We start from the raw sequence: 14,996 nt of genomic DNA, 5'->3' as shown, positions 1-14,996 counted from the left end.
ATCAGTCAATAAATTTTAAAATATTGGATGTAGACAAGAGTTCCTCTGAATAGGAGCCCTTGATGTGCTCTCTCCCATCTTCCTGCTAAAAATAATGCAAAGACCAGGCTAAAGTCACAATCTTACATCTTCACCATCTTTGAAACTTTGGATCAACCCTTCATACTATTATAAGACACAAGAGGAATTTTCACTAAAATCCAGGTAATTAGGATTGACTGCTAAAATTAATCAATGGACAACCTGTATTTTTGAGAAACCCATGCTAATGCGATACCCTTCATCCCCTGTTCACACCCTGCCCTCTCATTCAGATAGCCAAGGTCTCCAAGAAAACTGGGTAACTGTTTCCCTACTGCTGAGACATTGCTTCAAAGCAGTATGCTAGCTCCACTAGGTCTAGTGGTGGGCTTTTTTGATTCCATAGAGTTAGAAAATCTAATTTCCAGAAATCATGAAACTTCACAGGAAACATCAAAGCATGGGAGGGATTGCTGATGGTCAAGCATTATGATGTCTTTGCTAGGTAAGCTTCGAGTTCAGAGCTTTCTAGAGACAGCCCTTGGGCATAGGGAAAGAGACCATTGTTGTTGACAGCCAGCTACATTAAGGATTATATAAAGTGAGCGGGTGAACCCATAGGCGATAACTCAGGGCAGGGCCTTCCACAGCCTCTTGCATCTTAGATTCCTAACTCATAATAGGTCTTTTCTCATTCTGAAGTGGACTTACATATAATTTTTAAAAGAACATTTAACCTATGAAAGAAAAATAGGAGCACCAGTCTGAAATATCAAGTTAATCTAATGTCCCTGAATATTATTTCCTATGGAACCTGAAGAAATTTTAGAAAACTGATTTCATGATTTCGAAAATAAAAAGCATAATTTCATAAGAAGAGAGCAAAAGATGCATTGGATAAGAAAAGACTGAGGAAAATTAAAAATGCAATTGCAAAACAAAATCCACATTGGAATCTAAAGAACAAGCTTGATACTGTAGAAAATAACATTAGTGATGTTGAGCAAGACTGACTGTACACCCTTGAAATCAAACTGAAAAATCCAAGGAGGCATAGAAAGAAAATAGTCAAACATCTATTAACACTTAACCTTTTGGTTTTTTAAGAGGTACCGGGAATTGAACCCAGGACCTCGTACATGGGAAGCAGGCACTCACCCACTGAGCTACATCTGTTCCCCAGTGAGAGCTGATTTTTTCATTTGATTGTTTTTAGCAGGTACCAGGGATTGTACCTGGGACTTCATACATGGGAAGCAAACACTTAGCCACTTGAGCTATATCTGCACTTAACTTTTAACTTATTTTAAAATGTCTATTTTTTGTATATGTCACAATATATGAGTATATAATTTTAAAATAGTGTATATTTATATTAGGTATGCTCTCAAAATTTTATAAATAATTTTACTTAGTCCTCTCAACAACCACATGAATTCTGAGGAAATATCCCTTTTTTTTTTTAAGATAAAGCAATTAAGACTTACAAAGTTCAAATAAGTTCCCTAAAATTACACAGGGCTATGAGTTAAATCTAGTCATATAGTATGCCAAAAATCTACTCTTATCTACTTTACCATACTTGAAATGCTCTTTCAGAATGAAGACAAGAAAAAGGCATTTAAACAATGAGTCAAGGTAAAATATATGGAAGAAGGAGAAGAGATTCACTCTACAGAATGTACGTGTTACTGAAAAAAAAAAAAGAACTAAAAGCAAAGCAATGATCAATTATGATTTTAACGACATCCTTCATGAGCTCAAAAAGTACCTGCTTGTAAACTATAAATCATTCTAAATAAAAAATAATTACATATTTTATCTACATGGGTATAGATGTAGATAGTTGAAATGGTTATTTATAATACTTATGAATCAAATATCAGATAATATTGACAAATATTTGAAAGTGATTAGCAAAGAAAGGGAGCAACTTTAAAGTGTGCAAACTTTTCTAATTAGAGAAGGGGGCAAGAAAAGAGTGCTAAAATGATAGACAAGACTTTAGTATTGATTAAGTAGAATATTATAGATTAAATGGGATTTGAGGAAAACAGGGGTCACTAACAATTTAAAATAGCACACATGTATTATAAGTCACACAAACCATGGAACATATGAAAATAACAGGAATAAAAGGATAGCTCAGAATATTTCAAGTAATGAACTTAATAAACAACTTTCTAAATAGTAATATGATTTCTATTTGGGATTTTTAAAAGAGGAAATATGCATAAACACACACTTGATAGGGGTAGAAATAAATCCAATGAGTAGTGGAATTATCTGTAAAGTTTTTACATTTTTTTTTTTTACTTTTTTGCAGTGTGCACGAATAGACTTCATGGAAAGCAATATTTTAATTAATTGATACATGCTTTGGGGAAATTTGAAGTAAAGGAGAATGGACAAATGGAATATGTAATACAATTTTATTTTCTATCCTAATATTACCTTTTATTAAGTCATTGATTTTCAGTTCCTTAGGGGATATATATTTTGCTAGAGGAAAAGTTAGGAAGTCTGTTATTTTATCACAAAAAGATTTTAGATTTGTTTTATTGCTTTGCAACTCTTTGCCCGGATTTTTAAGACCCTACATTTTTCAGATCCCCATTATAATATATTCCCATGACTGAAAGAAAATGAGTGATGAGAACACAAATCCTAGCTTACCTAAAATATGATAATTTTAACAGCTTCAAAGCAACATTAGTTGATGATGCTTCTGTGGGAAAAGTGGAAGACTGAAGCAGAACCAGACTGATGAACTCAACCCAATACCATTGAGTTTTGCAGTCTCTTTGTATACATGCATTCGTGAAAACCTAAAGAGTTAACCACCCCCATTCTTTCATTTTAGTTATTTTATCTTCCAATCATGAGTAATTTATGCTTTGCTCTGTTAACTTTCTGATACATGGAATTTTCATGCCTTTCATTTGAGATCTCCCTTTCTTATATAATGCTATCAAAAATCAAAAAAACTTCAGAATTAATATAATAAAAATCATACCTCTTCAGCATTTTGCCATCTTCCCTTCTTCCCTATTTTTAAAATCAGTAATATATTACAGGTAAAGTCAAAGCCATACTACCCTTCAATTCTCATTTGCTCCTCTCTTTTTTCCCCCTTACTGTCTTAAAAGTGGTCCATTAGATTTTCTTATATGTTAGTTTTACTACAAAGGGTATTACTGAAACAATAAACAGTAGTTACTTGAGTCATTAACTTTTATATAAATGACCACAAATGGAAGTAGTAGTAATAATGAAAGTAGACGTACATGAGCTTTTCAGTACTAGGAACTGCTCTAAGTGATTTTTACGTGTATTAACTTACTTAATTGGGCCATAAGTCTGTGAGGCAGGTACTATTATTATTTTTATTTTCAGATGAGAAAAATGAGCACATAGAGATTAAATAACTTGTCCAAGATCACACAGATATTATAGACTGGAGCTGAGATTTATATCTTCTTTTCGAGCTTTTTTACTTTCTCACTGAGCATTTTCTTTTTAGATGTTATCTATGCTAATATGTGTCAATTGTAGTTATTTTTTTATCTGTTTTATAGAATGACATTGTACAATAAAGACAATTTACTTATCCTTTTCAATTATTTATCAATTCCCCTACTGAGAGACAAGTGCTTTACACTTTCCGCTATTCCAAATAGTGAGCAATGAGCAATCAAACTTAAGTTTCCTTTTGCACATGGGCAAGAATTATCTGGATAAGATGCCTACGAATGTACTTGCTCAGTGAAAGCCCTGCACTTCTGAAAAGTTAATGTATATTAATGTCAGACAAATTCCTGTTTGACACAGTTGTACCAGTTTATTAGTTGGTGGTATTATATATGTTCTTTTTCCATATATTCACCAACAATTGTTACCTATCAATGTTTTTAAACTTGCCAAAACTTGAAGTGTATGTATTAGTGTCTATTTCTTGTTTTTCCCCCCCGTTAAGTAAGGTAAAACATTTTTTCATATATATATATATATATACACACACACACACACGTATATATACATATATATTTTTTTCCCTATTCTCGTTTCCTCTTTGTTGAATGAGACACTTCAGTCATAAATTTGCAAGTAATCTAAATAATGTTTAGTACTGTGTATGTTTAAATGCTGAAGCCTTTAAAAATTATTGTTCCAATTATGTGGAGCTTTTGAGGTTAAGTCTTTGCTGTGGATTTCTAATTACATTCATTGACTGTTACACAATTTTTTTTAGTTCAGAGTTTAAACAAGTATATTAGATCAAGCTTTTGAATTTAATTTTATAACTACTATAGATACTTACTATTTTTCTATCAAATATAGACAGAAATTCTATTTGGTGCTTCCTCAGATCTACCAGATCCATTTTCCATCATGTTTAGTTTGGTTTTTTTTAACATTGTAGTTCTGCATTTTATGTCCATTAGATCAAACTTCTAAATTGAATTGACAGATTTTAAACATACTATTGTGTTGTATTTCCCCATTGTATTATTATGTTAATACATGTTCCTTTTCCTAATCTTCCTTCAACTAACTCTTGCAAAAGGTGAATTATTTCCTCATGCATTTCATAATTTTGGAAAAGAAATTATGAGTTCACCTTTGAAAGGGCTTCTTTCTGTAGAAATTCGGTGTAGACGGGGTTGTGAGAATATCCTCCAGAGAGTTTGGGTTGTTTGTGTGTTTGCTTCTACTTGGAACACTGGGAATATTGCCTGCCCTAGGATCAAAATGTTAAAAAGTTCTTAGTTTCAAGTTTCCTGTGCCTCATGTGTAGTATGCTTTCAGAGACCACTGCATGTGAGGTGCAAGCTGGAAGTTTTAACATTTATTGCAGGAGACTACTTTTTTTAAAACACAAGTTTCCTTGCCGTTCCTGTATGTTGGTGGGTGAATTATTTCAACTCTTCTCCCTGTAGGAACTAGCCCTTGAACGTCACAGTTTTATCAAGGTGTCAGTTCTAGCATTTGTAGGATTTAGGTGTTACCTCCTGTCCCTGTGTGGCAGGAAAACACAAACCTATAGACATTATATGTCTGATTAATTGCCCATCCGTAAATACAGTGTCAGCTAAAAGACTTGTTATTCCTCAGCTTTTTATATGGAGTTATCATTTCCTGTTTTGAAAGAATATCTGTATATCTGTATCTATCTACCTACCCATCTATCTATCATCTATTTCATGCATTTATTTCCAGCATTTTCAGGTGTTTATATAAAAGAGGCTTTATTCATTAGATAGGCTCATGATCTTTCCAGAACCACAGTATCAATTTTTGCCCAAAATAAAGTAACCTAAATTCCAGTGTGATTGTGCTGCATACCCTGTTTGAAATATAAGAATAGTTGTTATGTAACACCCCCAAAAGCGCCAATCGAATAAGGGTTAATTACTCCAGACCTCATGCCCACTATGGAAAGAAATCATTTAAGCTTAAGACCTCAAATCTCTAATCCTTCAAACAGAAATATTCAGTTACCAGGAAAATAAATGATGTTGTTGTCTTGAGAAAAGATCATCACATATGCTTAATTTACAATCATTCCTTTCTAGCTACTATATTAATCATAGTAACTTTTTTGGGGATAGGTGACAGTTTAATATCCTACAGATTATTTTCCTGAAAGAGTGTAGCTATAGAGAAGATAGAAGAGAAAAAGAATGGTGTCTGTGGTAATGTATTTAAATCCTATAAAAATTTCAGTATTTGCTATAAAATAAATTTGTTGTGCCCCTAACAAAGACATGGTGCTACAAGCTACAAGCAATACAAATAAATCTAAAATAGAGTCTGCCTTCTAGAAGTTCTGTCTTGCTAGATAGTCAGAGTTGGGCATAAAAATACACAAAAAAGTGTTTCCTTGAAGGGAGGCTAGGGGAGTATTAGTTTGGTTTACATTTATACAGGGAAAAACTTCCAGAATCACTGGGGAGATGGCATTTGGGCTAGGGCTCAAAAGGTGAGTTTTATTTTGTAGGAGGATTCATAAGAGAACATTTTAGGTGAGGAGGTCATTGTGAGTAAATGCATGGAAGTCTGAAATATCACAATTTACTTGCAGATGAGGGCCACTGAATGGGTCAGTTCATTTGAAATAAGAGAATTTCTGGGCATCTGAGATCACAGTATCAAAAGCTTAGGGGAGAAAGGGACATAAGATATTGGGGCGAAGCAGCCCGGGAACTAAAGGTTAATGAAATTAAGTTCTGTGAAGTGGAGGATGCTAGTCCAGTCGGAGAACCGCCCATGGACCTAATCCAGCAGCAGTGTATGATCAGTGTGGTTATATCAGAGTTGGCGAAAGAATTTGGGAATTAGAGTGTTTTTGTTCGTTTGTTGTTGTTGTTGTTTGTTTGTTGTTTTGTTTTCATAAATCTCTCATACTTAAATATTGCCAAATAATTCAGAACTTGAAAAGCACAGTTTGAGACCCAAACTAAACACTTGTGGGCCTGATCAAGTTCATAGGTCACCACTTTGCCAACTCAGACACAGAGTAAAAGGAAGGAGTCAAGACCAAAATGGCGGCTTGAAGGCCTGACTACAATGTACAGGTCCAACCCGAAAGACAGCAGAGACCAGAGAAGGTGTCACTAGGTTAAGATAGTATATTTGGGATTTTAATCCAAACTCAAGAAGGAGAAACACCAAAAATATTCTCCACTGTATTTGCCAAACGTCTTGGTGCAGATGTACATTCTCATGGAAAGGAACATGCATGCTATTTTTAGGTAATTAGTCTCACACTCTGTCTGCTTGCACTAATGAAAAGTTTTCCTTTGTATGTTCCACTAATTGTGTGATATTTTTATAAAGCAGTTTTTGAATGTACAAAGAATTTCCTCTGGAATGTTTTTCTCATTTGAGATTTTAACCAACATGAAAATAACTCATAAATACACAATAGAAAATAAAAGATAATTAAACATTTTCTCTAAACTAATTAGGCATCTGGCATAAAAATTTCAATACCTCTTCTCTCCTCTCTTGTCGTGTGTGTATGTGTGAGTGTTTTGCTTTGTATTTAGAATTCCTCCAAGTAGCCACAAACAGAAGAAATAATTAAAATGTGATGCATAGTCTTATGACCCTATAGAGGTTATTGCCAAAATCTCCTTGCTGACAAGTCCCTTGTATTGGCACTGAAATTAGTCAAAGTCAGAGACAAAAGCCAATTTTACTTTTTCGAAAATCACAACTCAGGACTCCATTCCAGTTAGATAAATATTTATGAAGACCCTTTATAAAAACTGGTAGATTTCAGTACTACCGTATTTGCCATGCCCCTCTACTCTACCCAAATTTACGTAGTCTGGCAGAAGTGGAACACCAGAAGATCCATTCAATGGACATATTAAAGACAGAAATAAAAGTTGACATATACCTAGCTTCCCGTAGTTTTCAAAGTCTATTTCTACTAGGAAGACATTTAAAATCAACCTTTGACCTTGCAACTCCCTATGGAGCTCTCTTGTTCCATAGAATAAGGTATTAGATGACTGTGGTTCATGTAACAATTTTTTAGAATGTGAGTTCTTAAAAAGGCTGACTCCTCTACTTACCATCTGTGTAAGCTTGGTTGAGTAACTTAACCTCTCTAAAGCACGGTTTCTCGTCTGTACAATAGACAGGACTGCTTATCTCATTAGGTTCTCATGAGGATGAACTGTTGTAAAGTGATTACAAAATACTCAATATGCGATATTGCTATAGCAGCCACTGCTGCTGTGGCTTTTGCAATCATCATCATTATTAATATTATCATGACAATAGTTTATTAAAATCATGACGATGAAGCTGATGTTGTTCCCCAAAACTCTGTGTGACTTTATTTGCTGTATTGAAATCTGTGTCCAGTCTCTACAAAAAAAACCTCTTGCCAATGGTCAAGGGTTACAGGATTCTTTTAGCAATCATCCTAACCTGAAATGGAATTCTGGCAAGTGTGGCTTTTTTGAGTGTGATGCACAGAAGGAGAGTGGTATTTCTAATTTTATCATATGCCTATAAAATCATGTTTTTGTGCTGGCTAATTCCATTAATTTTTAAAATACCCTGGTTTAGCTTTTTGTGGCTGAAATGGTATATTTTGGGATACGTGGTGACTTTTTGTGACCCATATGGGAGAAACCCACAAGATGGTTTCAGAGAGTCGATTAGTGCCTGGTTTGTATTAAGAGTTTGCATAAGTGAGGGTTCATGATTTCAGTCTCCAATGCAGTGTTTTATGTTTCATACGAAGATGTTTGTACACAAATATATCAGATGAAACCCAAATAATAGTAGCACAGTGCATTAGGATTCATAATAACTAGAGACCCTTAAATGAATAACCCATTATTGTTTTCTTGACAACTGAAGATAAGTGACTATCTGATTTCTCTGTCAACATACTTGGTGGATGGTGTAGACATGTCAGATTATGGTTTTTGTAAGCCATCATATTGGGTACATGTGTTTTTGAGAGAACAAGAGAGAAAGAGAGAGTGAAAAAGAGGGAAACAGGAAAAAAAAACAGAAATTCATTGCCACTGCCAAGTTAAAGAAATGGCATTCTTTTAAATCGATAGGTCAAATATTTTTCCTTAAAAAGGAAATCATTGGGTGATAAGTTCCATGAGGAATTACTTTAGTAAAATTCTTTGTTTTTAATGAGTCAAAAGTTACATCTAGAAGTATTAATCAGACAGTACAGGATCTTTATCTGATCAGCTATGGAATTGATTTAAATGGGCCCGAGGTCTTTTGATCCCGCCATTTTGAATTTCTCACTTTAAATCTATATTTGCTTTCTCCTCACACTTTTGATATCAAAGGACGTTTCCATTATGTTTATTAATACAGATATTCACATTAGAATTACAGCAACATTTTATGACTTCTTACCTAGAAAGTACTTTCTAGAACTCCACGAAAGCAATTTAATTTTCATATCCAATATCTATAGAGCAGGGTTAAACAGTTCTGTTCCACATCCTTTCTTTTTGTTTTACTGGAATTATCTTTATCAGGATGAGATAGTTTCCATCTCTGTGAGTTTTCTTTTATGGCAACATTTCTAAGAAGTACGCTTTTCTTAGTTTAAGTTTTAGAGGAATACTTCTTAGAAATTTCTAATGTAATTTTGTGAATGCTTTCATTAGAGAAGCTGTGGGTTTACAGAACAATCATGCATAAAATAGAGGATTCCCATTTACCTTCCCCACCACCACCTTGCATTGGTGTGAAATTTGTTACATTTGATGAAAGCATTTTTTTGTAATTGTACATTTTTTTAACAGTAGTTACCTTTGTTTCAATTGATGAAAGATTATTAAAATAGTAGTGAAATACTTTTAATAAAGAAGATTTTATTCTTCATCAATTTTTGGTCAATAAAAAATTTTACTATGTGCAGTTTTAGCCATTGCAAGCTTTATATTTTTTAAATTATTGCTACTGAGTCTAATTTTTGTCCAGTAAACGTTTGTTCTCCTCAGTGTTCTTAAAGAATATGAATTTTCAATCAGGTGTTTTGTTTTGCTTTGTGTTGGAGACTAACCAATTTCAACATGCTCTGTTTTAAACATTGTCAGTTTAATTTGTCTCATTTCTGCTAATCATGTTTATTTACTAATTAGATAAAATAATTAGAATCTGTGTCTATTTGTTGAAACAAGGAGGAAAGACCATAAGAGAGTAAAAATGAATGGGATCCAGGATAAGAGTGGGGTCAAAATGTCATTACCATCAAAGCAGCAGGTTCAAAATGTTCTGCTTCAGATTTTTATGTACCTAAGTGGGATCAGTTCGGAGGTGTGAGGTTTTGCTGAGTGATAACGATGCCCTTGAAATAGTCATTCTGTTTAATTTTCTGTCTATGTTAAGAATTGCTTTGTTTGTAACATCTAAAATTCCTGAGTGGCATGTGTCCCCTTTTAGTTATATGCACGTTCTATGATGAAAATTAGTTGTCAGCTCATCTTCTCATTTGGAAAGCTAACTTATTTTTGAGTAGCATAGTTATTTGTGACAAGGTGATATAAGGCTGTGGAAGAGGAAAAAAGGAGTTAGCATTTTAAGCAGTATTCATATACCAGGCACCCTGACAGAGGCTTTATAAAATAACCATCTTTAATCTTCATGACAAACAAGGAGGGATTTTTAGTTTTTCAAGTGAAGAAGCTGAAACAGAGAGCTAATCTTACCTGAAGTCAACTTGTTAATTGGGATGGGGTTGCAGAGAAAGTCCACATGCAACCTAAAACCTGTTTTATATACAAGGCAAGTGGATATATTCTGTGGTCTTTGCAAGTTGGAAAGATATTCCTTATTATTTAACAAATATGTATCGAGTGTGTATTAGGTGCCAGGCCCTGTGGTAGGCTTAGGATCAAGTGTGTAGGGGAGACAATGTACTTCTCAGGAAGCTGCCAGTCTAGATGGTGATACAGTGAGATTAAAGTATGGTAACGTCTCCAGCTCGGGATAAAGGCACAGAAGGCTAAGGTATTGAACAGTTTAAGCAGTGGAAATGGAAAAGTGATGACTGAGATTATTGAAAGATCAGGGAAGGGGTAAAAATATCCCTTACTGGAGTTACCTCAAGTGAGAGAAATTTGAAATATCCTGAAACATTTCTAAAAATGTATATAATTGTTGCATCCTAGCTATGATGATTTGTGGTGGCTAGAAATTATTATCTAGATACCAGCAAACAAATTAAATGCCAGCAACTTGAAAATTTCAGTTTCCTTTTCTCTAAAAAATGAAAGTATCTCTTATACTTTTAGATTTATTGGGCCATGTAGTCAGACTGAGTGACGCTAAGATGAAGCTCACAAGATGTCCCTGACAGTTTCTCAAAACCTTAGTACCCTTATCTTATTATTTCTTGAAAAATTGTTTTTAAAGTTTAAAAATGTAAATTGTGTTTTGCACCATGACTGGGAGGATTCTCAAAATAAAGTAGAGTCAACCCCTTGACTCCAAGAATTGTGCTAAATCTTCTCCCATGTGTACAGACACAAACACACACACATGTGCCCACACGTGTGACTATAAAGGGGAAGAAAGATTTGGCCTTTTTTTGAAGGTAATAATATTTTGGTCCCCTGGTTTCAGGAAAGCAGGTGGAAGGTGAAGCAAAGGGAACTAATCTGAAGGCACATTTTGCTGGATTTCCTGCCAGGGTGTGTGTGATTAGGAATTAAGCATTGTCATGTTGCCAAGGATTGGTGACTGCATTAAGTTCTGTGACCAAGCACCAAAGATAGACTGAGGGCCTGCAGGAGGTTCAGAAAAGGGAAACCAAGCCTTGGAGAGGTGTCCTGTGCCCTGGGAAAAGATACTCACAGAGCAGATGGGGTTGTAGTTGAAGCACTGACAACTGTAGTTCTCAACTTTGGAAAGGCTGTAATATGGAGGGAGAGAGTATAAATAGTGCCATGGGATATTAAACCAAGGGAGGCAGATTTGGGCTCAACCCCAGCCTTGTAAAACCAAGGAAATTGACATGGTCCTGGATCCTTAGCTCTGGGTTGGAACTGGGAGCCCGACTCCTCCCCTTCTACCGAGGTCTGGGATTTCCAGAGCCCTGGGCTCTTCTTCCTGGGAAGCCCTGCTCCTGCTCCTTCAACTCTGCCAGGCTATGATACTCTTGCTTCCAGCCACTTTCCCCCATTAATGGGTCTCCCTGTTCCCAGTATTACTGTCTCTTGCCACCTCTTCTACTTCCAGTCACATCCTCCCCAAAGTTGGACAGCTTTATCCCTGAATGACACCTAACCACCTTCCCCATGGAAACTGAACTAGTTTTTCAGTAACTGGACTGAGGGGTTATTATAGGAAACCATCCAGTGCTAAATAAACCCATTTCTTCACATTGGTAGAGCAAGACTGAGCAAAATGTGTCAATAAGATTTCTGCTGGCCTATAGGGTTTTGTTATTCCCAAACCTCCAAGGCAGATTTGTAGATTAGGCTGATGTGATCTTCAGTGCACCAGAAAGAAAGAATATTACACCCAAACCACTCTTATACACCCAAAACTTTTTGTATTTAGAGACCATTAACACATCAACTCCCACTAACTCCCTTTGAAATAATAGCTAGGGCTTCTTGAAGGAGGGGAATAGGAATCTCAGGAAAGCTTCAATTTTCAAAATTAAAACAAAACAAAAGAAACAAACAAAAAACCAACAACAACAACAAAAAACACACAAGGTCTTCAGACCGTATCCCAGATGTTGATACTAAGAAAGAGGAAGAACACAACATGGAAATTTGCCATTAGCAGGTAAAAGGGGAGAACTATTAGAGAGAAAATCCATGGCAGAGCCTTTCTATGAAAGACATGAAGATAATGAGAGGTGCATTAATACCAAAATCTTGACTAACTAGTAAGATCAGGAGATACGTACCATATTAAAAACAGCAAGGACATTCAACTCAGAGTAACCTAAATTCAAAACCTGGTCCTTCTTTCACAGCTCTCTATCCTTGGCCATGTTTTTTAAAACCCTTCCTAAGCATAAACTTGCAATATCAACATGATCATAATACTTATATTTTAAGGTTGTCAGAAGGTAAATTATATGATATATGATTAAATCAAATGATATCTAAAGTATTCAGCACATTGGATTGTCTCCACCCACAGGTGCACGGATGAGAATTTTCAGCTATTTTTTGCATAATGCAGCTATTTTTTTCATAATGCAGGTCAAGTAGTAGCAAAGCAAACAGATGCCAGAGAATACTCTGACCCTACGTCCTACCCCATTAAGACCTTTGGTACCTTATAATGGGAAGTGGCATTTGAAAGCATCAGTGATGCAAGATCCCTGATTTCCAAGAATGCTGTGACTGTGAACGTCATTTTCTACTTGTAGAGATGGGGGTGCAGGTTTTCAATAATAAAGAATTTCAAAAGTCTGTGTAATTTACAGGAAAGAAGAAAACCTTCATTCTTGTAAAACAATGCCAGCAACAACAACAAAGCTTTTATCCAGGGCTGGCTGTCTTTGCACTCTGCTAGGCATTTTATATGAATTGTGTCACAACCTAGCAACAGCCTATGAGGAGAGAGAGCTATTGTCATGTTCTCCATCTTAGGGAAGAGGGATGAGGGCCAGAGAGGATTAGGCGATGTTACACAACTTTAAGTGGCAGACTAAGATATGAAAAACTCCAAGACAAGCTTTCTTATCCAACCCATCTACGCTGCATTTCTGGCCTTCTGGGTGACCAAGACATACTTATTACCTGGGTCTGACACATCTTTCTGTAGCTGTTTCTCTTCTGCATTGTTCCTATGTTTCTGGATCCTCTGTGTATTATCTCCCTGTATTCTATCTACTTCCATTTTTCTTTTATTTCCATCCTACCCTTTAAGTCTCTCTGATACAATCCCATTGCCTGTGTTTATTTCAAGGCCAATCACTCAGGCTGACTAAAAACTTATTTTGGAAGCTTCATGCAAACTCCCACTACTTATTGTATTTCACACCCCATCAAGCCATCAAACAAAGTTAGTTATATGTTTTTAAATGCAGTACATGACAAATGAATCAGAATAAGCTCTTCCAAAAGAGGACAGAGGCTGACACCTCAATGTTGGTGTTTAATTTCGAAACGCAGACATATCCTAGAAGCTTGAAGAAAATGTCATAGAAGAATCCCACATCAAACAAAGGCATACAAAATCAGACGACACTGTAATGGTGCATTTATATAACTCATTACATGTATTAGGTTGTCTAATATATTTTAGAGTTACTTTTATCATTTAGATGCTAAAAAATATACCTTCCTCTAAAGTATTTGGAAGAAATGTAGTTATAACTTTGTTTTGAAATTCTGCAAGCCAGAAAAAGTTGAGATTCCTTTTCAATGGCTGCTAAAGCCCTGTCCCTTTAAAGTAAATGACTGACAGGCAACTAATAAAACAACTGAGAAATGGTTTACAGACTTGAGAGGTGTCAAATTTTCCTTCACTAGGCTTGCACCAACTCTGATTCTTTGAGAGACAAGAGATCACAAGATGGAGATTTGAGATTATAATGAAAATAAACTTTAGTATACCAATAAAATAAAATTATTTGCTGGATTCTATGATTTTTTTACCCCAGATTGTCAGGACAGATTTTTGTCCTGACAAAGATGCCAGTGATGAGTGTTTTGGATTAAGATCTGCTTACTAAGTGAAAAGTTGTCTTTCTAAATGATATTCTAGGCTCAGTGATCAATTTATCCCACAAACCCATTAACCCACCAGAACAATTACTCAAAACAAATGCCCATATTGGAGCACAGATCTGAAAGCATTGTGAATTGTATTTTATATAAGAAGGTTAATTATAAACAGTTTATAGTTTATGTTCTGCCTACTTAGCCATGAGCTTGGATTTATTACAATTTCCTCCTTTTTTAGCTGGGATTTGAGAGGAATTTCTAAGTGCTCCAGTTGGCTGAAAACAGATGGCCAGTTTGCCTCTTTTTAGGATCAGTCAGAAAATTCTCCAGTAGTCGCTCAACTGTACTTTTGGATGGTCTCATGTTTTTCATCTTTTCTAGGGTATTTTTTGGTGCATGTGATAATAGTAAATTTTGGCATTTTGCAGTGGTATGCAGTTGTGGCAGGTGATATTATTGATGAGTTCCAAAAAGAAATATTGGATTATGTTTGTAAACTAATCTTTTCCTCTGGACATGTTAGATTATATTGGATTCAGAGGTTTGCTTGATTAAGTAATCATGTAAACCTCTTGCACCAGTAGGGCATTGAGTCCCCACCCTTTGGTGAGTAGGGACTCACAGATAAAAGGCATGGCAAAGACACAGTTGAGGACTTCTAATGTTGGAGTTTTGATGTTGGAGTTTGAGGCTGAAGCTGCAGCCCCAGAGAGGGAGACAGAGCCATTCACCTGAGAGTCTACAGCTGACCTTGTGAAGAAAACAGAGGTGCTGAGC

General features: G+C 35.4%; 1 protein-coding gene across 1 annotated transcript in view; it reads left to right on the top strand.

The window, feature by feature from the left end:
- Positions 1–14,996, top strand: part of KCNH8 (potassium voltage-gated channel subfamily H member 8) — a 407,588-nt gene that overhangs the window by 283,706 nt on the left and 108,886 nt on the right. The gene's annotated exons all lie outside the window — the stretch shown is intronic.

This window comes from Dasypus novemcinctus, chromosome 31, assembly GCF_030445035.2.
Source record: "Dasypus novemcinctus isolate mDasNov1 chromosome 31, mDasNov1.1.hap2, whole genome shotgun sequence".
Taxonomy (NCBI): Eukaryota; Metazoa; Chordata; class Mammalia; order Cingulata; family Dasypodidae; genus Dasypus; species Dasypus novemcinctus.
This window is presented reverse-complemented; position numbering and strand designations above follow the sequence as displayed.